Source organism: Oncorhynchus mykiss, chromosome 3, assembly GCF_013265735.2.
Source record: "Oncorhynchus mykiss isolate Arlee chromosome 3, USDA_OmykA_1.1, whole genome shotgun sequence".
NCBI classification, from domain to species: domain Eukaryota; kingdom Metazoa; phylum Chordata; class Actinopteri; order Salmoniformes; family Salmonidae; genus Oncorhynchus; species Oncorhynchus mykiss.
In genome coordinates, this window is record NC_048567.1 from 78,024,755 (window position 1) to 78,052,294 (window position 27,540).

Below are 27,540 nucleotides of genomic sequence, written 5' to 3' on the forward strand. Positions count from 1 at the left end.
TCTCTATCCAGCCATCTCTCTAACATCATCCGCCAGACCAACACTCTCTCCTGTTCTCTATCCAGCCATCTCTATAATATCATCCGCTAGACCAACACTCTCTCCTGTTCTCTATCCAGCCATCTCTATAACATCATCCACCAGAGCAACACTCTCTCCTGTTCTCTATCCAGCCATCTCTATAACATCATCCACCAGAGCAAGACTCTCTCCTGTTCTCTATCCAGCCACCTCTATAATATCATCCGCTAGACCAACACTCTCTCCTGTTCTCCATCCAGCCATCTCTATAACATCATCCGCCAGACCAACACTCTCTCCTGTTCTCTATCCAGCCATCTCTATGATATCATCCGCTAGACCAACACTCTCTCCTGGTCTCTATCCAGCCATCTCTCTAAAATCATCCGCCAGACCAACACTCTCTCCTGTTCTCCATCCAGCCATCTCTATAACATCATCCGCCAGACCAACACTCTCTCCTGTTCTCTATCCAGCCATCTCTATAATATCATCCGCTAGACCAACACGCTCTCCTGTTCTCTATCCAGCCATCTCTATAACATCATCCACCAGAGCAACACTCTCTCCTGTTCTCCATCCAGCCATCTCTATAACATCATCCGCTAGACCAACACTCTCTCCTGTTCTCTATCCAGCCATCTCTATAACATCATCCACCAGAGCAACACTCTCTCCTGTTCTCTATCCAGCCATCTCTATAACATCATCCACCAGAGCAAGACTCTCTCCTGTTCTCCATCCACCCATCTCTATAACATCATCCACCAGAGCAACACTCTCTCCTGTTCTCTATTCAGCCATCTATATAACATCATCCACCAGAGCCACACTCTCTCCTGTTCTCTATCCAGCCATCTCTATAACATCATCCACCAGACCAACACTCTCTCCTGGTCTCTATCCAGCCATCTCTCTAACATCATCCGCCAGAGCAAGACTCTCTCCTGTTCTCCATCCACCCATCTCTATAACATCATCCACCAGAGCAACACTCTCTCCTGTTCTCTATTCAGCCATCTATATAACATCATCCACCAGAGCCACACTCTCTCCTGTTCTCTATCCAGCCATCTCTATAACATCATCCACCAGACCAACACTCTCTCCTGGTCTCTATCCAGCCATCTCTCTAACATCATCCGCCAGACCAACACTCTCTCCTGTTCTCTATCCAGCCATCTCTCTAACATCATCCGCCAGACCAACACTCTCTCCAGTTCTCTATCCAGCCATCTCTCCAACATCATCTGCCAGACCAACACTCTCTCCTGTTCTCCATCCAGCCATCTCTCTAACATCATCCACCAGAGCCACACTCTCTCCTGTTCTCCATCCAGCCATCTATATAACATCATCCACCAAACCAACACTCTCTCCTGGTCTCTATCCAGCCATCTCTCTAACATCATCCACCAGAGCCACACTCTCTCCTGTTCTCTATCCAGCCATCTCTATAACATCATCCACCAGACCAACACACTCTCCTGTTCTCCATCCAGCCATCTCTCTAACATCATCCACCAGACCAACACTCTCTCCTGTTCTCTATCCAGCCATCTCTATAACATCATCCACCAGAGCAACACTCTCTCCTGTTCTCTATTCAGCCATCTATATAACATCATCCACCAGAGCCACACTCTCTCCTGTTCTCTATCCAGCCATCTCTATAACATCATCCACCAGACCAACACTCTCTCCTGGTCTCTATCCAGCCATCTCTCTAACATCATCCGCCAGAGCAACACTCTCTCCTGTTCTCCATCCAGCCATCTCTATAACATCATCCGCCAGACCAACACTCTCTCCTGTTCTCTATCCAGCCATCTCTATAATATCATCCGCTAGACCAACACTCTCTCCTGTTCTCCATCCAGCCATCTCTGTAACATCATCCACCAGAGCCACACTCTCTCCTGTTCTCTATCTAGCCATCTCTATAACATCATCCACCAGACCAACACACTCTCCTGTTCTCCATCCAGCCATCTCTCTAAAATCATCCACCAGACCAACACTCTCTCCTGTTCTCTATCCAGCCATCTCTATAACATCATCCACCAGAGCAACACTTAACTCCTGTTCTCTATTCAGCCATCTATATAACATCATCCACCAGAGCCACACTCTCTCCTGTTCTCTATCCAGCCATCTCTATAACATCATCCACCAGACCAACACTCTCTCCTGGTCTCCATCCAGCCATCTCTCTAACATCATCCGCCAGACCAACACTCTCTCCTGTTCTCTATCCAGCCATCTCTCTAACATCATCCGCCAGACCAACACTCTCTCCAGTTCTCTATCCAGCCATCTCTCCAACATCATCTGCCAGACCAACACTCTCTCCTGTTCTCAATCCAGCCATCTCTGTAACATCATCCACCAGACCAACACTCTCTCCTGTTCTCTATCCAGCCATCTCTCTAACATCATCCGCCAGACCAACACTCTCTCCTGTTCTCTATCCAGCCATCTCTATAATATCATCCGCTAGACCAACACTCTCTCCTGTTCTCTATCCAGCCATCTCTATAACATCATCCACCAGAGCAACACTCTCTCCTGTTCTCTATCCAGCCATCTCTATAACATCATCCACCAGAGCAAGACTCTCTCCTGTTCTCTATCCAGCCACCTCTATAATATCATCCGCTAGACCAACACTCTCTCCTGTTCTCCATCCAGCCATCTCTATAACATCATCCGCCAGACCAACACTCTCTCCTGTTCTCTATCCAGCCATCTCTATGATATCATCCGCTAGACCAACACTCTCTCCTGGTCTCTATCCAGCCATCTCTCTAAAATCATCCGCCAGACCAACACTCTCTCCTGTTCTCCATCCAGCCATCTCTATAACATCATCCGCCAGACCAACACTCTCTCCTGTTCTCTATCCAGCCATCTCTATAATATCATCCGCTAGACCAACACGCTCTCCTGTTCTCTATCCAGCCATCTCTATAACATCATCCACCAGAGCAACACTCTCTCCTGTTCTCCATCCAGCCATCTCTATAACATCATCCGCTAGACCAACACTCTCTCCTGTTCTCTATCCAGCCATCTCTATAACATCATCCACCAGAGCAACACTCTCTCCTGTTCTCTATCCAGCCATCTCTATAACATCATCCACCAGAGCAAGACTCTCTCCTGTTCTCCATCCACCCATCTCTATAACATCATCCACCAGAGCAACACTCTCTCCTGTTCTCTATTCAGCCATCTATATAACATCATCCACCAGAGCCACACTCTCTCCTGTTCTCTATCCAGCCATCTCTATAACATCATCCACCAGACCAACACTCTCTCCTGGTCTCTATCCAGCCATCTCTCTAACATCATCCGCCAGACCAACACTCTCTCCTGTTCTCTATCCAGCCATCTCTCTAACATCATCCGCCAGACCAACACTCTCTCCAGTTCTCTATCCAGCCATCTCTCCAACATCATCTGCCAGACCAACACTCTCTCCTGTTCTCCATCCAGCCATCTCTCTAACATCATCCACCAGATTCACACTCTCTCCTGTTCTCCATCCAGCCATCTATATAACATCATCCACCAAACCAACACTCTCTCCTGGTCTCTATCCAGCCATCTCTCTAACATCATCCACCAGAGCCACACTCTCTCCTGTTCTCTATCCAGCCATCTCTATAACATCATCCACCAGACCAACACACTCTCCTGTTCTCCATCCAGCCATCTCTCTAACATCATCCACCAGACCAACACTCTCTCCTGTTCTCAATCCAGCCATCTCTATAACATCATCCACCAGACCAACACTCTCTCCTGTTCTCTATCCAGCCATCTCTCCAACATCATCCGCCAGACCAACACTCTCTCCTGTTCTCCATCCAGCCATCTCTCTAACATCATCCACCAGACCAACACTCTCTCCTGTTCTCTATCCAGCCATCTATATAACATCATCCACCAAACCAACACTCTCTCCTGGTCTCTATCCAGCCATCTCTCTAACATCATCCACCAGAGCCACACTCTCTCCTGTTCTCTATCCAGCCATCTCTATAACATCATCCACCAGACCAACACACTCTCCTGTTCTCCATCCAGCCATCTCTCTAACATCATCCACCAGAGCAACACTCTCTCCTGTTCTCTATTCAGCCATCTATATAACATCATCCACCAGAGCCACACTCTCTCCTGTTCTCTATCCAGCCATCTCTATAACATCATCCACCAGAGCAACACTCTCTCCTGTTCTCTATCCAGCCATCTCTATAACATCATCCACCAGAGCAAGACTCTCTCCTGTTCTCCATCCACCCATCTCTATAACATCATCCACCAGAGCAACACTCTCTCCTGTTCTCTATTCAGCCATCTCTCTAACATCATCCACCAGAGCCACACTCTCTCCTGTTCTCTATCCAGCCATCTCTATAACATCATCCACCAGACCAACACTCTCTCCTGGTCTCTATCCAGCCATCTCTCTAACATCATCCGCCAGACCAACACTCTCTCCTGTTCTCTATCCAGCCATCTCTCTAACATCATCCGCCAGACCAACACTCTCTCCAGTTCTCTATCCAGCCATCTCTCCAACATCATCCACAAGACCAACACTCTCTCCTGTTCTCAATCCAGCCATCTCTATAACATCATCCACCAGACCAACACTCTCTCCTGTTCTCTATCCAGCCATCTCTCCAACATCATCCGCCAGACCAACACTCTCTCCTGTTCTCTATCCAGCCATCTCTATAATATCATCCGCTAGACCAACACTCTCTCCTGTTCTCTATCCAGCCATCTCTATAACATCATCCACCAGAGCAAGACTCTCTCCTGTTCTCTATCCAGCCACCTCTATAACATCATCCGCCAGACCAACACTCTCTCCTGTTCTCTATCCAGCCATCTCTATAATATCATCCGCTAGACCAACACTCTCTCCTGTTCTCCATCCAGCCATCTATTTAACATCATCCACCAGAGCCACACTCTCTCCTGTTCTCTATCCAGCCATCTCTATAACATCATCCACCAGACCAACACTCTCTCCTGTTCTCCATCCAGCCATCTATATAACATCATCCACCAGAGCCACACTCACTCCTGTTCTCTATCCAGCCATCTCTATAACATCATCCACCAGACAAACACTCTCTCCTGTTCTCTATCCAGCAATCTATATAACATCATCCACAAGAGCCACACTCTCTCCTGTTCTCCATCCAGCCATCTCTATAACATCATCTGCCAGACCAACACTCTCTCCTGTTCTCTCTCCAGCCATCTCTGTAACATCATCCACCAGACCAACACTCTCTCCTCTTCCCTATCCAGCCATCTCTCCAACAACATCCGCCAGACCAACACTCTCTCCTGTTCTCTCTCCAGCCATCTCTGTAACATCATCCACCAGACCAACACTCTCTCCTGTTCTCTATCCAGCCATCTCTCCAACATCATCCGCCAGACCAACACTCTCTCCTGTTCTCTATTCAGCCATCTCTATAACATCATCCGCCAGACCAACACTCTCTCCTGTTCTCTATCCAGCCATCTCTCCAACATCATCCGCCAGACCAACACTCTCTCCTGTTCTCTATCCAGCCATCTCTATAATATCATCCGCTAGACCAACACTCTCTCCTGTTCTCTATCCAGCCATCTCTATAACATCATCCACCAGAGCAACACTCTCTCCTGTTCTCCATCCAGCCATCTATATAACATCATCCTCCAGAGCCACACTCTCTCCTGTTCTCCATCCAGCCATCTCTCTAACATCATCCACCAGAGCAACACTCTCTCCTGTTCTCTATTCAGCCATCTCTCTAACATCATCCACCAGAGCCACACTCTCTCCTGTTCTCTATCCAGCCATCTCTATAACATCATCCACCAAACCAACACTCTCTCCTGTTCTCCATCCAGCCATCTCTATAACATCATCCGCTAGACCAACACTCTCTCCTGTTCTCCATCCAGCCATCTCTCTAACATCATCCACCAGACCAACACTCTCTCCTGTTCTCCATCCAGCCATCTATATAACATCATCCACCAGAGCCAAACTCACTCCTGTTCTCTATCCAGCCATCTCTATAACATCATCCACCAGAGCCACACTCTCTCCTGTTCTCTATCCAGCCATCTCTATAACATCATCCACCAGAGCCATACTCCGCTACCTTCAGGCTTGGTTTGTTCTTCTGCATATCCTCCTCCTTACACGCTGCACAGAAAGAAGGGAAAACACCAGAAGGCCAACATTATACAGAGGTTATAAACGGGTTATCATTTTTTTGGAGGGGGGAGGGGGGATTTTCTTAGACAAACAAACGCAATTAAAAGAACATTTGAAAACAAATGTTCTCATAACCCTGCACGCACACACACACACACACACACACACACACACACACACACACACACACACACACACACACACACACACACACACACACACACACACACACACACACACACACATACACACACACACACACACACATACACACGCACACACACTCCTCCAGGCCTCCTCCTGTCCTCCTCCAGCCTCCTCCTGTCCTCCTCCAGGTCTCCTCCAGGTCTTCTCCTGTCCTCCTCCAGGCCTCCTCCAGGTCTTCTCCAGGCCTCCAGGCCTCCTCCTGTCCTCGTCCAGGTCTCCTCCTGTCCTCCTCCAGGTCTCCTGTCCTCCTCCAGGCCTCCTCCTGTCCTCCTCCAGGTCTCCTGTCCTCCTCCAGGCCTCCTCCTGTCCTCCTCCAGGTCTTCTCCAGGCCTCCTCCAGGAACTGCAGACCTCCTCCAGGACCTCCAGGCCTCTTTCAGGACCTCCAGGCCTCCTCTTGCCCCAGCCCAGCTCATCCTTGGCATGCTGCTGTGGGCTTCTCTCACTGCAGCCCGGATGCTCCGCACCACATACCTGCAGGCTGGAGAAAGAACACTTTCCAATGAATGAACTGTTCTTATGGGAGAGTGCTCAGTTAGGCAGTTATGGAAGTTATGGAAGACAAGAGAGATAGATAGAACAAAACACACGTAAGAGGAGCGGTGGGAACAATTATAAGTCCACATGTTGGATATGTTTTTCAGCCCACGGTATTTCCTTCGACAGCAGCCCCAGGCACAGTGAGGTAAAGTAACCTTTAGTGTCGGTGTAAATAACCAGAGTTTATTTATTTATACCTCTGTATAGATTAAAACACTCAAGGGCTCAGGAAGCCAGTGTATTCCTTATTATGCCTACATGTTGAATAGCTAGTACTTACCAAGCCAGATCCATGGGAGAAAAATCCTTGAGGAGATGTTATGAGATAGAATCTATACAAGATTAGGCTATATGAATTGAAGATGTTATGAAACAGTATATCCCTGAAGGATAAAAGCCTGCTGTCCGCTCTTGGTAAGATGGGATTGATCCAACTATCATCACTGGAGCTCACTCTGAATAATTTAATAATTGTATTGAATAATTCACTAAAAACCCGCTGCGGTTCAACATGAAAATGTTGGGTAATATGTGGTAGAGATGTCGATCAATGATATTTCAACCTTTATTCTTTAGTCAGACAGAGGTTTGTTGAATTCCCAATGTGTTATCACAAGGTTTTCAACCGTCTAAAAGCACAACCAAATTCCAATGCAAAAACAATGTCAGATTTTTGGTTTCGTTGTCGTCTAAATGTGTTATAAAACTTTCAACCATCTGAAAGCACAAACAAGTTCAAATGGGAATACAAATGTCAGATATGTTGTATTTATACAACAACTTAATGTGAACAACTTTTGTGCTGCCGAGTGGCACTGCGGTCTAAGGCGCTTCATCTCAGTGCAAGAGCTGTCACTACAGACACCCTGGTTCGAATCCAGGCTGTATCACAACCGGCAATGGTTGGGAGTCCCATAGGGTGGCGCGTAATTGGCCCAGCGTCGTCTGGATTTGGCCGGTGTAGGCTGTCATTATAAAATAAGAATTTGTTTTTAACTGACTGGCCTAGTTAAGTTACACATGTGTTATCACTGTGCTTCAGGGTAATTTCAGGGTAACAGAATTACACTTTTGACTCATATTTTTCACTTTAAAATGTATACCAAACAAAAAACATTACATTTCAAAGTTTAACAACATACAACTCTACACACAAGGACTACTTTGAACAATTTACACAGAACATTTCACAAAAACACAGTTGATACAATTGCAAATTTTGCCAAGTTTGGTAACGGAATTATGGTTAAAACTCCCTAAATATTTTATGCGACCACGTTCTCCTTGAACTCTGTTCATAAATATCTGCTCAGAAGTAAGATTCAAAAGATGTCTACAGAAAGAACGGGGTGTCATCTATGACACAACACCTTGAGTTTGAAAACATTTATTTTGATTATTGAACCACAGTAAATGAAGTGTATTTACATCCGGTAATGGAATTATGGTAACGGAATATAATCGCAGGTCCCTGATCTGTACTATACAGAAATGTAGAATTATGGATATGAGTATCATTCTCTTCATGGTGGTGTATCCTGAATAGGTACACAAAGGTAGAAATATGCAATATCCTTCTTTTGCCATATTTGGGTATTATTCTACACACTAGCTCTTATTGTAATGAACTCTGCCACGAAACAAGACCACATTTGGTTGGTCCGGACTGGGCCACATCTGAAACAATCATAGATGTCTATGTTTCACAAGTTTGGATATCACAGTTCAGTAGAATACAGTAGATATGTTCAGTAGAGTACAGTAGATATGTTCAGTACAGTAGATATGTTCAGTAGAGTACAGTAGATATGTTCAGTACAGTAGATATGTTCAGTAGAGTACAGTAGATATGTTCAGTAGAGTAGATATGTTCAGTACAGTAGATATGTTCAGTAGAGTACAGTAGATATGTTCAGTAGAGTAGATACAGTGCCTTGCGAAAGTATTCGGCCCCCTTGAACTTTGCGACCTTTTGCCACATTTCAGGCTTCAAACATAAAGATGTAAAACTGTATTTTTTTGTGAAGAATCAACAACAAGTGGGACACAATCATGAAGTGGAACGACATTTATTGGATATTTCAAACTTTTTTAACAAATCAAAAACTGGAAAATTGGGCGTGCAAAATTATTCAGCCCCCTTAAGTTAATACTTTGTAGCGCCACCTTTTGCTGCGATTACAGCTGTAAGTCGCTTGGGGTATGTCTCTATCAGTTTTGCACATCGAGAGACTGACATTTTTTCCCATTCCTCCTTGCAAAACAGCTCGAGCTCAGTGAGGTTGGATGGAGAGCATTTGTGAACAGCAGTTTTCAGTTCTTTCCACAGATTCTCGATTGGATTCAGGTCTGGACTTTGACTTGGCCATTCTAACACCTGGATATGTTTATTTTTGAACCATTCCATTGTAGATTTTGCTTTATGTTTTGGATCATTGTCTTGTTGGAAGACAAATCTCCGTCCCAGTCTCAGGTCTTTTGCAGACTCCATCAGGTTTCTTCCAGAATGGTCCTGTATTTGGCTCCATCCATCTTCCCATCAATTTTAACCAATTTTTTTTGCATTGTTTCCAAAAAGTTCAATTTTGGTTTCATCTGACCAGAGCACCTTCTTCCACATGTTTGGTGTGTCTCCCAGGTGGCTTGTGGCAAACTTTAAACGACACTTTTTATGGATATCTTTAAGAAATGGCTTTCTTCTTGCCACTCTTCCATAAAGGCCAGATTTGTGCAATATACGACTGATTGTTGTCCTATGGACAGAGTCTCCCACCTCAGCTGTAGATCTCTGCAGTTCATCCAGAGTGATCATGGGCCTCTTGGCTGCATCTCTGATCAGTCTTCTCCTTGTATGAGCTGAAAGTTTAGAGGGACGGCCAGGTCTTGGTAGATTTGCAGTGGTCTGATACTCCTTCCATTTCAATATTATCGCTTGCACAGTGCTCCTTGGGATGTTTAAAGCTTGGGAAATCTTTTTGTATCCGAATCCGGCTTTAAACTTCTTCACAACAGTATCTCGGACCTGCCTGGTGTGTTCCTTGTTCTTCATGATGCTCTCTGCGCTTTTAACGGACCTCTGAGACTATCACAGTGCAGGTGCATTTATACGGAGACTTGATTACACACAGGTGGATTGTATTTATCATCATTAGTCATTTGGGTCAACATTGGATCATTCAGAGATCCTCACTGAACTTCTGGAGAGAGTTTGCGCCACTGAAAGTAAAGGGGCTGAATAATTTTGCCCGGCCAATTTTTCAGTTTTTGGTTTGTTAAAAAAGTTTGCAATATCCAATAAATGTCGTTCCACTTCATGATTGTGTCCCACTTGTTGTTGATTCTTCACAAAAAAATACAGTTTTATATCTTTATGTTTGAAGCCTGAAATGTGGCAAAAGGTCGCAAAGTTCAAGGGGGCCGAATAATTTCGCAAGGCACTGTATGTTCAGTAGAGTACAGTAGATATGTTCAGTAGAGTAGATATGTTCAGTACAGTAGATATGTTCAGTAGAGTAGATATGTTCAGTAGAGTACAGTAGATATGTTCAGTACAGTAGATATGTTCAGTAGAGTACAGTAGATATGTTCAGTAGAGTAGATATGTTCAGTAGAGTATAGTAGATATGTTCAGTACAGTAGATATGTTCAGTAGAGTACAGTAGATATGTTCAGTAGAGTAGATATGTTCAGTAGAGTATAGTAGATATGTTCAGTAGAGTAGATATGTTCAGTAGAGTACAGTAGATATGTTCAGTAGAGTACAGTAGATATATTCAGTAGAGTACAGTAGATATGTTCAGTAGAGTACAGTAGATATGTTCAGTAGAGTAGATATGTTCAGTAGAGTACAGTAGATATGTTCAGTAGAGTAGATATGTTCAGTAGAGTACAGTAGATATGTTCAGTAGAGTAGATATGTTCAGTAGAGTACAGTAGATATGTTCAGTACAGTAGATATGTTCAGTAGAGTACAGTAGATATGTTCAGTAGAGTACAGTAGATATGTTCAGTAGAGTAGATATGTTCAGTAGAGTACAGTAGATATGTTCAGTACAGTAGATGTGTTCAGTAGAGTACAGTAGATATGTTTAGTAGAGTAGATATGTTCAGTACAGTAGATATGTTCAGTAGAGTACAGTAGATATATTCAGTAGAGTACAGTAGATATGTTCAGTAGAGTACAGTAGATATGTTCAGTAGAGTAGATATGTTCAGTAGAGTACAGTAGATGTGTTCAGTAGAGTAGATATGTTCAGTAGAGTACAGTAGATATGTTCAGTACAGTAGATATGTTCAGTAGAGTACAGTAGATATGTTCAGTACAGTAGATATGTTCAGTACAGTAGATATGTTCAGTGCAGTAGATATGTTCAGTGCAGTAGATATGTTCAGTACAGTAGATATGTTCAGTAGAGTACAGTAGATATGTTCAGTAGAGTACAGTAGATATGTTCAGTACAGTAGATATGTTCAGTAGAGTACAGTAGATATGTTCAGTACAGTAGATATGTTCAGTAGAGTACAGTAGATATGTTCAGTAGAGTACAGTAGATATGTTCAGTAGAGTACAGTAGATATATTCAGTAGAGTACAGTAGATATATTCAGTAGAGTACAGTAGATATGTTCAGTAGAGTAGATATGTTCAGTACAGTAGATATGTTCAGTAGAGTAGATATGTTCAGTACAGTAGATATGTTCAGTAGAGTACAGTAGATATGTTCAGTAGAGTACAGTAGATATGTTCAGTAGAGTACAGTAGATATATTCAGTAGAGTACAGTAGATATATTCAGTAGAGTAGATATGTTCAGTAGAGTACAGTAGATATGTTCAGTACAGTAGATATGTTCAGTACAGTAGATATGTTCAGTAGAGTACAGTAGATATGTTCAGTAGAGTAGATATGTTCAGTAGAGTACAGTAGATATGTTCAGTACAGTAGATATGTTCAGTAGAGTACAGTAGATATATTCAGTAGAGTACAGTAGATATATTCAGTAGAGTACAGTAGATATGTTCAGTAGAGTACAGTAGATATGTTCAGTAGAGTACAGTAGATATGTTCAGTAGAGTAGATATGTTCAGTACAGTAGATATGTTCAGTACAGTAGATATGTTCAGTACAGTAGATATGTTCAGTAGAGTACAGTAGATATATTCAGTAGAGTACAGTAGATATGTTCAGTAGAGTACAGTAGATATATTCAGTAGAGTACAGTAGATATGTTCAGTAGAGTACAGTAGATATGTTCAGTACAGTAGATATATTCAGTAGAGTACAGTAGATATGTTCAGTAGAGTAGATATGTTCAGTACAGTAGATATGTTCAGTACAGTAGATATGTTCAGTACAGTAGATATGTTCAGTAGAGTACAGTAGATATATTCAGTAGAGTACAGTAGATATATTCAGTAGAGTACAGTAGATATATTCAGTAGAGTACAGTAGATATGTTCAGTAGAGTACAGTAGATATGTTCAGTAGAGTACAGTAGATATGTTCAGTAGAGTACAGTAGATATATTCAGTAGAGTACAGTAGATATGTTCAGTAGAGTAGATATGTTCAGTACAGTAGATATGTTCAGTAGAGTACAGTAGATATGTTCAGTAGAGTACAGTAGATATATTCAGTAGAGTACAGTAGATATGTTCAGTACAGTAGATATGTTCAGTAGAGTACAGTAGATATGTTCAGTACAGTAGATATGTTCAGTAAAGTACAGTAGATATGTTCAGTAGAGTAGATATGTTCAGTAGAGTACAGTAGATATGTTCAGTACAGTAGATATATTCAGTAGAGTACAGTAGATATGTTCAGTAGAGTAGATATGTTCAGTACAGTAGATATGTTCAGTAGAGTAGATATGTTCAGTAGAGTACAGTAGATATATTCAGTAGAGTACAGTAGATATGTTCAGTAGAGTAGATATGTTCAGTAGAGTACAGTAGATATATTCAGTAGAGTACAGTAGATATATTCAGTAGAGTACAGTAGATATGTTCAGTAGAGTAGATATGTTCAGTAGAGTACAGTAGATATGTTCAGTACAGTAGATATGTTCAGTAGAGTACAGTAGATATGTTCAGTAGAGTACAGTAGATATGTTCAGTAGAGTAGATATGTTCAGTAGAGTAGATATGTTCAGTAGAGTAGATATGTTCAGTAGAGTACAGTAGATATGTTCAGTACAGTAGATATGTTCAGTAGAGTACAGTAGATATATTCAGTAGAGTACAGTAGATATGTTCAGTAGAGTAGATATGTTCAGTAGAGTACAGTAGATATGTTCAGTACAGTAGATATGTTCAGTAGAGTACAGTAGATATGTTCAGTAGAGTACAGTAGATATGTTCAGTACAGTAGATATGTTCAGTAGAGTACAGTAGATATATTCAGTAGAGTACAGTAGATATATTCAGTAGAGTACAGTAGATATGTTCAGTAGAGTAGATATGTTCAGTAGAGTACAGTAGATATGTTCAGTACAGTAGATATGTTCAGTAGAGTACAGTAGATATGTTCAGTAGAGTACAGTAGATATGTTCAGTACAGTAGATATGTTCAGTAGAGTACAGTAGATATATTCAGTAGAGTACAGTAGATATGTTCAGTAGAGTAGATATGTTCAGTAGAGTACAGTAGATATGTTCAGTACAGTAGATATGTTCAGTAGAGTACAGTAGATATGTTCAGTACAGTAGATATGTTCAGTACAGTAGATATGTTCAGTGCAGTAGATATGTTCAGTGCAGTAGATATGTTCAGTACAGTAGATATGTTCAGTAGAGTACAGTAGATATGTTCAGTACAGTAGATATGTTCAGTAGAGTACAGTAGATATGTTCAGTACAGTAGATATGTTCAGTAAAGTACAGTAGATATGTTCAGTACAGTAGATATGTTCAGTAAAGTACAGTAGATATGTTCAGTACAGTAGATGTGTTCAGTAGAGTACAGTAGATATGTTTAGTAGAGTAGATATGTTCAGTACAGTAGAGTCCAGTAGAGTAGATATGTTCAGTACATTAGAGCCCAGTAGAGTAGAGTGCAGTACAGTGATAAGTCCAGTACAATAGATATGTTCAGTACATTAGAGTGCAGTACAGTAGAGTCCAGTAGAGTAGAGTGCAGTATAGTAGATATGTTCAGTACATTAGAGTGCAATACAGTAGAGTCCAGTACAGTAGATTAAAGTTATACTGTATTCTACTCTAGTGCAGTGGTTCCCAATTTTTTCGGTTACTCTACCACCAACTAAATGTTGCTCTTCCCGGAGTACCCCTGAAGTACCCCCTCATGTGCATTTTACCAGTAGGCCTATGGTCTCATGAGTCTTCTCAAGTACCCCCTATGGATAGACTATGTATCCCCTATGGACAGGTCCTAGTACCCCTGGTTGGGAACCACAGCTCTAGTGTGCGCTACTGTACTATACTGTAATCTATTGTACAGTACTGTACTTAGATGTACTTAGATGTTGTCTAAGACCCCTCCCACTGGGCACACCCTGGTTGAATCAATGTTGTTTCCATATCATGTCAAGGAAATTACATTGAACCAACGTGGAATAGTTGTTGAATTGACGTCTGTGCCTCAGTGGGCTTTCTCCATCTGACCAGAAATGAAAACTTTATCGAACTCCTTTACTTTCTTAAAAATATAGACTCCTAGCTTTCAATTTGACATGCTGATATGAAACGTCTCAATGTTGGTGCTCATGGATTCTTCTAGATGAAAATGCCCTTCATCTAATAGCAGAACCAAATGATCAGGATTACAGTTGCGCTTTACATTTAAAAAGTACACAGTGCAAGTAATCAATGCTGTTTGAGATTCTGCTCAGATTATCATAACAATTATAAAAGATCTCCAGTGACCTACGACCTTTGAATGTTCTTCTAGAACATGCTCGTTTTCTATAATGACATAAGAAGACATTTATAGTTTCAGTAGACTGACTTCAAAATGTGGCCATGGATGCGTTACTCATTTTAAGGTTGAATAAATACTGTTACATTGGTTTGTATGAGAGCGTCAAGTTTAGGTTATCTGCTGTATTCAAAAAGTAATATTGAATTACTACAGTGAGATGCAGCCTACAGCCTACAGCAGTGAGATGCAGCCTACAGCCTACTGCAGTGAGATGCAGCCTACAGCCTAATACAGTGAGATGCAGCCTACAGCCTACTACAGTGAGATGCAGCCTGCAGCCTACAGCCTACTACAGTGAGATGCAGCCTACAGCCTACAGCCTACTACAGTGAGATGCAGCCTACAGCCTACAGCCTACTACAGTGAGATGCAGCCTACAGCCTACTACAGTGAGATGCAGCCTACAGCCTACTACAGTGAGATACAGCCTACAGCCTACTACAGTGAGATGCAGCCTACAGCCTACAGCCTACTACAGTGAGATACAGCCTACTACAGTGAGATGTAGCCTACAGCCTACAGCCTACTACAGTGAGATACAGCCTACTACAGTGAGATGTAGCCTGCAGCCTACAGCCTACTACAGTGAGATACAGCCTACAGCCTACAGCCTACTGCAGTGAGATGCAGCCTACAGCCTACAGCCTACTACAGTGAGATACAGCCTACAGCCTACAGCCTACTACAGTGAGATACAGCCTACAGCCTACTACAGTGAGATACAGCCTACAGCCTACTACAGTGAGATACAGCCTACAGCCTACAGCCTACTACAGTGAGATACAGCCTACTACAGTGAGATGTAGCCTGCAGCCTACAGCCTACTACAGTGAGATACAGCCTACTACAGTGAGATGTAGCCTGCAGCCTACAGCCTACTACAGTGAGATACAGCCTACTACAGTGAGATGTAGCCTGCAGCCTACAGCCTACTACAGTGAGATACAGCCTACTACAGTGAGATACAGCCTACTACAGTGAGATGCAGCCTGCAGCCTACAGCCTACTACAGTGAGACACAGCCTACTACAGTGAGATACAGCCTACTACAGTGAGATGTAGCCTGCAGCCTACAGCCTACTGCAGTGAGATGCAGCCTACAGCCTACTACAGTGAGATGCTGCCTACAACCTACAGCCTACTGCAGTGAGATGCAGCCTACAGCCTAATACAGTGAGATGCGGCCTACAGCCTACTGCAGTGAGATGCAGCCTACAGCCTACTGCATACTACAGTGAGATGCAGCCTACAGCCTACAGCAGTGAGATGCAGCCTACAGCCTACTGCAGTGAGATGCAGCCTACAGCCTAATACAGTGAGATGCAGCCTACAGCCTACTACAGTGAGATGCAGCCTGCAGCCTACAGCCTACTACAGTGAGATGCAGCCTACAGCCTACAGCCTACTACAGTGAGATGCAGCCTACAGCCTACAGCCTACTACAGTGAGATGCAGCCTACAGCCTACTACAGTGAGATGCAGCCTACAGCCTACTACAGTGAGATACAGCCTACAGCCTACTACAGTGAGATGCAGCCTACAGCCTACAGCCTACTACAGTGAGATACAGCCTACTACAGTGAGATGTAGCCTACAGCCTACAGCCTACTACAGTGAGATACAGCCTACTACAGTGAGATGTAGCCTGCAGCCTACAGCCTACTACAGTGAGATACAGCCTACAGCCTACAGCCTACTGCAGTGAGATGCAGCCTACAGCCTACAGCCTACTACAGTGAGATACAGCCTACAGCCTACAGCCTACTACAGTGAGATACAGCCTACAGCCTACTACAGTGAGATACAGCCTACAGCCTACTACAGTGAGATACAGCCTACAGCCTACAGCCTACTACAGTGAGATACAGCCTACTACAGTGAGATGTAGCCTGCAGCCTACAGCCTACTACAGTGAGATACAGCCTACTACAGTGAGATGTAGCCTGCAGCCTACAGCCTACTACAGTGAGATACAGCCTACTACAGTGAGATGTAGCCTGCAGCCTACAGCCTACTACAGTGAGATACAGCCTACTACAGTGAGATACAGCCTACTACAGTGAGATGCAGCCTGCAGCCTACAGCCTACTACAGTGAGACACAGCCTACTACAGTGAGATACAGCCTACTACAGTGAGATGTAGCCTGCAGCCTACAGCCTACTGCAGTGAGATGCAGCCTACAGCCTACTACAGTGAGATGCTGCCTACAACCTACAGCCTACTGCAGTGAGATGCAGCCTACAGCCTAATACAGTGAGATGCGGCCTACAGCCTACTGCAGTGAGATGCAGCCTACAGCCTACTGCATACTACAGTGAGATGCAGTATGCAGCCTATAGCCTACTACAGTGAGATGCAGCCTACAGCCTACTGCAGTGAGATGCAGCCTACAGCCTACTACAGTGAGATGCAGTATGCAGCCTACAGCCTACTACAGTGAGATGCAGCCTGCAGCCTACAGTCTACCACAGTGAGATGCAGCCTACAGCCTACAGCCTACATCAGTGAGATGCAGCCTACAGCCTACTACAGTGAGATGCAGTATGCAGCCTACAGTCTACCACAGTGAGATGCAGCCTGCAGCCTACAGCCTACATCAGTGAGATGCAGCCTACAGCCTACTGTAGTGAGATGCAGCCTACAGCCTACAACAGTGAGATGCAGCCTACAGCCTACTACAGTGAGATGCGGCCTACAGCCTATGACAGCACGGTCGGCATTGCGGAGAGAGGCCCAGAGAATTGTTGCAGGATATCAAATGGGGTCCATTTGCCATCATTGGAGCAAGAGTGGTGATTTCAGTGTTCAGAACCTGGCAAGTGACACTAAACTCAGCGTCCACCAAACTGTTTTGCTTAGATCCAGCAACGGCTTCACCACTGTCCCCCTCCCTTCTTGACTCTATCGTGTCCACTGTCCCCCTCAGTGGTTTGACTCTATCGAGTCCACTGTCCCCCTCAGTGGTTTGACTCTATCGAGTCCACTGTCCCCCTCCCTTCTTGACTCTATCGTGTCCAATGCCCCCTCAGTGGTTTGACTCTATCGGGTCCAATGTCCCCCTCAGTGGTTTGACTCTATCGAGTCCACTGTCCCCCTCAGTGGTTTGACTCTATCGAGTCCAATGTCCCCCTCAGTGGTTTGACTCTATCGAGTCCAATGTCCCCCTCAGTGGTTTGACTCTATCGAGTCCACTGTCCCCCTCAGTGGTTTGACTCTATCGAGTCCACTGTCCCCCTCAGTGGTTTGACTCTATCGAGTCCACTGTCCCCCTCAGTGGTTTGACTCTATCGAGTCCACTGTCCCCTCAGTGGTTTGACTCTATCGAGTCCACTGTCCCCCTCAGTGGTTTGACTCTATCGAGTCCAATGTCCCCCTCAGTGGTTTGACTCTATCGAGTCCACTGTCCCCCTCAGTGGTTTGACTCTATCGAGTCCAATGTCCCCCTCCCTTCTTGACTCTATCGAGTCCACTGTCCCCTCAGTGGTTTGACTCTATCGAGTCCACTGTCCCCCTCCCTTCTTGACTCTATCGAGTCCAATGTCCCCCTCAGTGGTTTGACTCTATCGAGTCCAATGTCCCCCTCAGTGGTTTGACTCTATCGAGTCCACTGTCCCCTCAGTGGTTTGACTCTATCGAGTCCACTGTCCCCCTCAGTGGTTTGACTCTATCGAGTCCACTGTCCCCCTCAGTGGTTTGACTCTATCGAGTCCACTGTCCCCCTCAGTGGTTTGACTCTATCGAGTCCACTGTCCCCCTCAGTGGTTTGACTCTATCGAGTCCACTGTCCCCTCAGTGGTTTGACTCTATCGAGTCCAATGTCCCCCTCAGTGGTTTGACTCTATCGAGTCCACTGTCCCCCTCAGTGGTTTGACTCTATCGAGTCCACTGTCCCCCTCAGTGGTTTGACTCTATCGAGTCCAATGTCCCCCTCAGTGGTTTGACTCTATCGAGTCCACTGTCCCCCTCAGTGGTTTGACTCTAGCGAGTCCACTGTCCCCCTCAGTGGTTTGAAATAAGGAACTCAATTAAGTCCACAATCGCCGACAAAATACAGCTGCTCAGTGTTGACACCGATGTTCCCAATAGCACTTCAAAGTCATTTTTCTTTCCACAGAGCAGTGTATTACAAATGTCCTTTACTCGACAATTGAGGGGCGGGAGAAAGCCTAGAGGTTAGATTACTTTGGGCCAGTAATCGTAAGGTTTGCTTGATTGAATCCCTGACCTGACAAGGTAAAAAATCTGTCATTCTGCCCCTGAACAAGGCAGTTAACCCACTGTCATTGTAAATAAGACTTTGTTCTTAACTGACTTGCCTAGTTATATTTAAAAAAAATAAAATGCCTGGCCAATTATTTGTTACTATCAATAGCATTCTTTCAGTTAGAATACTCAGCTTGGGTGAAGGCATTGTCTGAATTTGCATTGCACCCAACACAGAACTTTAGACATGGGAAATAAAATGCAGCATCTGCAGTCACCAAGTATTCCAGCAACACTGTTCCTATAAACCAGCAGCTATTAGATGAAGTGTTTTAAAAAAAAAATTTAACAGAAAATCTGTGGCTAGGGTAGAATTGTAGGCTAACCTGGGTTGGCTTCTCTGTTCCAAGATCATCAGGAGCAGTCGGAGGAGGTGGCAGCTGTGAAACGGTGGGTTGACTCTATACGCTGAGCTAGCTGGAGCTCAGCAGCATCATCGCTGCTGGGTTTTGGCGGTCGGCCTCTGTGGTTTGATGCTGCTTCTCATCACTCTCCTCCTTTGTATGCATAGTTTGGCAAACGGCAGTTTCTGATATCCGTCGTGGCTGATTAGCTGGTTCGAGTTAGCTAAATAGGCTAATAACACTTTTTACAGGTAAAAGTGAATCAGCTTCAACTGCAAACTTGACTCCGCCTTCAGAAATCAAAATCAAATATTACAGGCGGAGGCGTGTCACGTTATTGACTTAGTTTACCACACAGATGAGAAGTGGTCCACATTTTTTATGGAAACTCATAAGGAGTCATACCGCCCAGTGGCATTCCATAGCCTTCCTGCTGCAACCTAGTCTCAGCGCATTCATTTCAGAATGTCCATCATCCATTTTTGTATGATATGGTACGAATTACCATTTGTATAATATGTTACGAATTTGCAAAGCACACAATATGTTTTTGCCTTAATGCTGCAATATGTAACTTTTTGAGCGAGCCAACCAAATAGAAATGTTGAGTTATAGATCTGTCATTCTCAGTGAACGCAAGTGCAAGAGGCAGTAGATCTGTTCTATTTCTATGAATTGTTGTTTTTGTAAACCAGCTTCAAACAGCTGAAAATACAATACTTTTGGTTATGGAAAATATATTTCTGTCACGCCCTGACCTTAGAGAACCTTTTTATGCCTCTATTTTGGTTTGGTCAGGGTGTGATTTGGGTGGGCATTCTATGTTCTGATTTCTATAGTTTTGTATTTCTATGTTTTGGCCGGGAATGGTTCTCAATCAGGGACAGCTGTTTATCGTTGTCTCTGATTGGGAATCATACTTAGGCAGCCTTTTTTCCCCCCCCTTTTGTCAGTGTGGGAAGTTGTCTCTGTTAGGGGCACTATTGCCGTTCTAAGCGTCATGGTCGTGTTTTGTTATTGCTTGTTTTGTTGGCGACATTTTTACAAATAAAGAAAATGTACGCTCACAACGCTGCGCTTTGGTCCACTTCTTCTTCTGACGGTCGTGACAATTTTGCAGCGGTTTAGACCGTACAATGATTCTCTACACAATGACTGCTTGTTTTGTTACACAAACTAAAATTAGTCTTAGCAACCAGGAAATGGAGGAGCGATTTCTGCATATTGCACCTTTAAGTAACCTTATGTCTTATGTAACCATAGTGTGGCGAAATCTGCACGGAGCCTTCACCGTGCACTGCCACTTTAAGAGCGCATGAGCAGTAAGGAAGGAGGAAATAAAGAGAGCTCGTTCAGCTCTTTGGGGAGGGGCTCTTTGGTGGCGCGACAGTTTGATTGTGTGTGCTGTGCTGCAGAAGTTTTGTTTGTTTTCAGCGTGTGTAGTTTATAGAGTATTTAACTCAATCATCGGTGTAATCGCTCTAGGTCGTGGTTGTTTTCGTTTGGGACCACGCCTGTTATGGATCGCATGGATTAGTAGCAACATTGTTGCGAAGCTTTAACATACAAACCAACAAACCATCGGACAGTCAGACAGTACACCTGCACGCCTGAAGACCACAGCTAAGATCTCTCTTGTTCTCTTTCTCTTTTTCTCTTCCCTCTATCGTTCCAGTGCTTTACCCTGCAACAGACTCTCTATTTTTCCAATGCACTTCCCATTGAAGTTCATTAGAGCTGGACTATTATTGCCCTGCCAGAAGTATTTGGACATTTTAGTTAAAAGGGAGGTTGCTTGCAAGTTGTGTATTGTTATGTGAACTGTATTGAGGTGTACTAATGACATGTGGCCGAGAAGACTGTGGACATTTTTAAGGCCTTTGTTGTGTCGATGAACACCCCCCACATTCATACCCTCTGCACTCATCCACTAGAAAATAATACAGATTATTGCAAATCCTATGTTGATGACTGGGTTCGTTCTTGTATGAAGTTGCTGTTGAATTGCTCTGCCATTATTAGTATTAGTATTATTGTATGAGGTATTCGTGTTTGGGTTACCCCTGTGCTGTGATGTGGGTTTTATATGGTGTGTATTCTTTTTTCTCTCCACTGGCTATCTGGTAAACAGGCTACCCTCTAGGCAGTCTCTTCTGCTGATGTGTGTGGGTCTGGTAGTGGTACTCTCTCTATTCTACTCTTTTCCTTTCGGCATGGTTAATACCTGCCTGGCGCCTGAACGAAATCTTTCTTTACCCCTCTCTAATAAATACCGCTACAATACCAAATGTAACATATCATACTAATTTGATTGTCCTGGATTTACATGTACTATGTTACGTCTAGTTTATGAGACCAGGCTGTCTACACACCACCACAGCACGCCCTGCTCTGTCCATTGTGCTGACACAGTGCAGAGGATATACAGACTTGAATTTTTTTGCTATTTTCATATAGAAACATAAAACTAATACTGGTGGGGCTGGAGTTTGATCTGAGTGGGCTAAGCCCATTTTAGCTCCCTCTAGGTTCCGGGCTCGAGTAGGGATGTGACAATACCACTATTGCGATTTTATATTTTTTATGGCAAAAATGAAAACACCAAGCAGACCTAAATTCTTTGGTCCTTAAAAAACCTGCTGTATGTAAAATATTGTGTGCTGTAGCTTGGAAAATGAATATATGTGACTCTGGATGACAACATAATGATGTCTGTTTCCAACATTAGGGAGGTTTTCCTAATTAAGGTTAAATCCGCTTTGTGTTTTGTTTCCTTGCCACGATACTAATGAATATCATGATGCTGGTATCATCCCGGCCCTAAAGCCTTGCAAAAGTACTCAGACCCCTTGGATTTTTCACATTTTATTGTGTTACAAAGAAGGGATTAAGATGTATTTAGTTGTCACTCTGTAATGTCAATGTGGAAGAAAAATGATATATTTTTTTTAACTAAAATAGTCATTGCATACAGTAAATATTCAGCCCCTTTGTTTTCGGCAAGCCTACATTAGTTCAGGAGTAAAATGTGGCTTAATCACATAATAAGTTACAGTGCCTTCAGAAAGTATTCACACCCCTTGTCTTTTTCCACATTTTGTTGTGTCACAGCCTGAATTTAAAATGGATTACATTGAGATGTTTTGTCACTGACTTATATACAATACCCCATAATGACATCACAATACCCCATAATGACATCACAATACCCCATAATGACATCACAATACCCCATAATGACATCACAATACCCCATAATGTGAAAGTGGAATTATGTTTTTGAAATGTTCTACTAATTCATTTTTTAATGAAAAGCTGAAATGTCTTGAGTCAATAAATATTCAACCCTTTGTTATTGCAAGCCTAAATACGTTCAGTAGTAATAATGTGCTTAACAAGTCAGATATTACAGTTTTTTTCGATTGCTAAACGACAGTGGGCACAACTGGAGTCACATGTGCAAAACTCTAACTACAGTCTGCACTACCAACAGTCACCTGAGCTAAACAGTTCACATCACCTGCAAAACTCATTCCAAGCAACACAACTCTTAACACATGGCTCAAAACACGCTCAGTGCAGCCAAACACTATGCACAACCCTCACTGAGATAACACACACTGTCACTCAGAACACACTGAGAGTAAAAACACTAGCATCAAACACCAATACAGAAAATACAAACTTTTCATCTTTACAGTTTGAACAATTTCAGTGACTTCATACAAAGTAATATTTTCTTCAAAGAAAAGAGTGACATTCTTTCACATGATTTCTTAAAATTTTTAGAACATAACAATTCTTTAAGGTAAATGAAAATTAGCAGTTTGCTTCAACAGTCTGTAGTAATTTACGGAATTACAGTAATGAGAAAAAAAAGGTAGAAACTAAAAGTACATACTGTAATTCAAACAAATAATTGAGGGGCTAATCCTGTCTCTCTCTAGCATCAGGCCACAGGTTTTCTTCAACATCACATCTAATGTTTTCTCTTGCCGTGCACCTGGGGAAGAACCTTCTGGAGTGCCTTATTCATCCCTGGCAGTCCTCTGGACTCGTGTCCTCACATCCGGCACGCATGGCTTCCAAAAGAGACATTTGGTCATGTGGGTGGTGACCAAACACTTTCCACCTCCAGGCAGAGAAAAACTCCTCTATTGGGTTGAGGAAGGGTGAATATGCAGGCAGGTACAAAACCATAAATCTGTGATGTGCTGCAAACCAATCTGTGACAGCTGCAGAGTGGTGAAAAGCAACGTTATCGCAAACTATGACAAAAACTAAATGTTTTGTATAGCTGTGTACGTAACCTCAGACGTCTTACCTGGACATATTGGTATCTTTGCTCTTTTACCCGTTCACTGTTTCTCTCGAACGGTACAGTGCATAACTGTTTCATTGTAACTTGGTGTTTCTTTAGGACTCGAGCAATAGTTGTTGTGCTGACAGAATTAACATTTTCAAATATATCATTATCAGCCAGCACTCTATCTTGAATCTCCCGCAGTTTTATTGCATTGTTGACAACAACCATGTCAACAATAGCATTTGCCTACGCATCTGAAAATATTTTACCTCTTCCCCCTGTTGGGGGGCAGCCTTTGGGTCCTGTTGTAAAAATATATTTTACAGTCAAACTTACTGTAATATATATCTGTGTAAATATTCTATAATTGCAATACAAAATAGATTCCTGTAATGTTTTCATTTACTGTAAGGATGTAACTCTCACCTGTTTGCATGATGGAAAATTCGCATTACAGATGCCACTGTGGATCTTTGCAGATTGGGTTGCACCCTCAACCCTGCCTCTCTCAATGAGAGACCATGGTTCACGACATGGTCTATGAGTGTAGCCCTTATTTCTTTGTCTTCCTCCACGTATCCGCCCTCTCCCTGCCACCCTTCTCCCTCCACGAACACATCTTCCTTGTTCCATTTCCAAAATGAGTCTTTCTGAGCTCTACCTACATATACTGTAATATGCGTGTGTGTTCACTAACAAGTCTAAAACAAGACACCTGCTTAGCCTTTCAGCTGAAATTGCAATCAGCAGTGTTTGAAAGGCACAAGGCTGAAATCTATTCCGTTTTGAATGTGTGGTTCACAGTTTTGACAGCAGTGTGTTAGCATTTGAACAAAGTGCTGTAAATCCACAGTGTTGTGCAGGTTGTGGTTAAAGTCATGGGATAAGTGTGTAGAGTTTTGAAAACTGTGTTCAAGCAATGAAAAACGAACTAGAGTTTGGTCCACATGAACTGCTGCTGTGCAGACTGTAGTTAGAGTTTTGCACATGTGACTCCAGTTGTGTCCACTGTCGTTTAGCAATCGAAAAAAACTGTAAGTTGCATGGACTCACGCTGTGTGCAATAATAGTCACTGACATGATTTTTGAATGACTACCTAATCTCTGTACCCTACACATACAATTGTCTGTAAAGTCCCTCAGTCAGGCAGTGAATTTCAAACACATATCAGCCACAAAGACCAGGGAGATTTTCCAATGTTTTGCAAAGAAGGCCTCCTATTGGTAGGGTACAATTTTTAAAAAGTAGACATTGAATATCCTTTTGAGCAGGGTGAATTTATTAATTACACTTAGGATGTTGTATCAATACAACCAGTCACTACAAAGAAACAGGCGCCCTTCCTAACTCAGTTGCCGGAGAGGAAGGAAACCACTCAGGGATTTCACCATGAGAACAATGGTGACTATAAAACAGTTACGGAGTTGAATGGCTGTCATAGGAGAAAACTGAGGATGGATCAACAACATTGTAGTTACTCCACAATACTAACCTAATTGACAGAGTGAAAAGAAGGAAGCCTGTACAGAATACAAATATTCCAAAACATGCATATTTCTTGCAACAAGGGACTAAAGTAATACTGCAAAAAATGTGGCAAAGCAATGAACTTTTTGTACTGAATACAAATTGCTTAGTTTGGGGCAAATCCATTACAGCATATTACTGAATACCACTCTCCGTGTTTTCAAGTATAGTGGTGGCTGCATCATGTTATGGGTATACTTGATCAACAACCAATTTGACAGAGTATGAAGAATTTTTAAAAGAATAATTGTCACGTTCTGACCTTTATTTCCTTTCTTTTGTCATTATTTAGTATGGTCAGGGCGTGAGTTGGGGTGGGCAGTCTATGTTTGTTTTTCTATGTTTTGGGGTATTTCTATGTTTCGGCCTAGTATGGTTCTCAATCAGAGGCAGGTGTCATTAGTTGTCTCTGATTGAGAATCATACTTAGGTAGCCTGGGTTTCACTGTGTGTTGGTGGGTGATTGTTCCTGTCTGTGTTTTGCACCAGACAGGGCTGTTTTTGGTTTTCCACGTTTATTGTTTTGTAGTGTTCGTGTTTATCTTTTTTTATTAAACATGAATCAATATAACCACGCTGCGTTTTGGTCCGCCTCTCCTTCACCACAGGAATACCGTTACACAAATGGTCAAATTTTGCACAATCCAGGAATTGTGGAAAGCTCTTCAAGGTTTACCCAAAAAGACTCACATCTGTAATCAGTGCCGAAGGTGCTTCTACAAAGTACTGACTCAGGGGTGTGAACACTTATGTCAATTTAATATTTCATTTTCAATAAATTTGCAACAAAGTGAAAACATGTTTTCTTTATCATCATTATGGGGTATTGTGTGTAGATGGGTGAGATTTAAAAAATATTTAATTGATTTTTGAATTCAGGCTGTAGCACAACAAAATGTATGTCAGTCTTAACGAAAACCACTAAACCCTAAAGCACAACTAAATGTGGAAATTGAGAACAGTGGTCCAGGTGCGACAAAACTAGGGCCTGTAGGACCTGCCTTGTTGATAGTGTTGTTAAGAAGGTAGAAACTAGAGCCTGTAGGACCTGCATTGTTGATTGTGTTGTTAAGAAGGTAGAAACTAGGGCCTGTAGGACCTGCCTTGTTGATAGTGTCGTTAAGAAGGTAGAAACTAGGGCCTGTAGGACCTGCCTTGTTGATAGTGTTGTTAAGAAGGTAGAAACTAGAGCCTGTAGGACCTGCCTTGTTGATAGTGTTGTTAAGAAGGTAGAAACTAGGGCCTGTAGGACCTGCCTTGTTGATAGTGTTGTTAAGAAGGTAGAAACTAGAGCCTGTAGGACCTGCCTTGTTGATAGTGTTGTTAAGAAGGTAGAAACTAGGGCCTGTAGGACCTGCCTTGTTGATAGTGTTGTTAAGAAGGTAGAAACTAGGGCCTGTAGGACCTGCCTTGTTGATAGTGTTGTTAAGAAGGTAGAAACTAGAGCCTGTAGGACCTGCCTTGTTGATAGTGTTGTTAAGAAGGTAGAAACTAGGGCCTGTAGGACCTGCCTTGTTGATAGTGCTGTTAAGAAGGCAGAGCATCACTTTATTATGGACAGACTTCTCCCCATCTTAGCTACTACTGCATCAATATGTTTTGACCATGACAGTTTAAAATCCAGGGTTACTCCAAGCAGTTTAGTCATCTCAACTTGTTCAATGTCCACATGATTCATTACATTCAGTTGAGGTTTAGAGTTTAGTGAATTATTTGTCCCAAATACAATACATCAGGCATCTCAAACACAGGAAACAGAGGCTGTGTCACACCCTGACCATAGTTTGCTTTGTATGTTTCTATGTTTTGTTTGGTCAGGGTGTGATCTGAGTGGGCATTCTATGTTGTGTGTCTAGGTTGTCTGTTTCTGTGTTTGGGCCTGATATGGTTCTCAATCAGAGGCAGGTGTTAGTCATTGTCTCTGATTGGAAACCATATTTAGGTAACCTGTTTTGTGTTGGGTTTTGTGGGTGATTGTCTACGTTAGTTGCTTGTGTCAGCACAGTTCTCATTATAGCGTCACGGTTGTTATTCATTTATTGTTTTGTATAGTTTGTATTCAGTGTATTCTTTCATTTAAAAAAATCATCATGAACACATACCACGCTGCATTTTGGTCCTCCGATCCTTCTCGCATCTCCTCTTCAGAT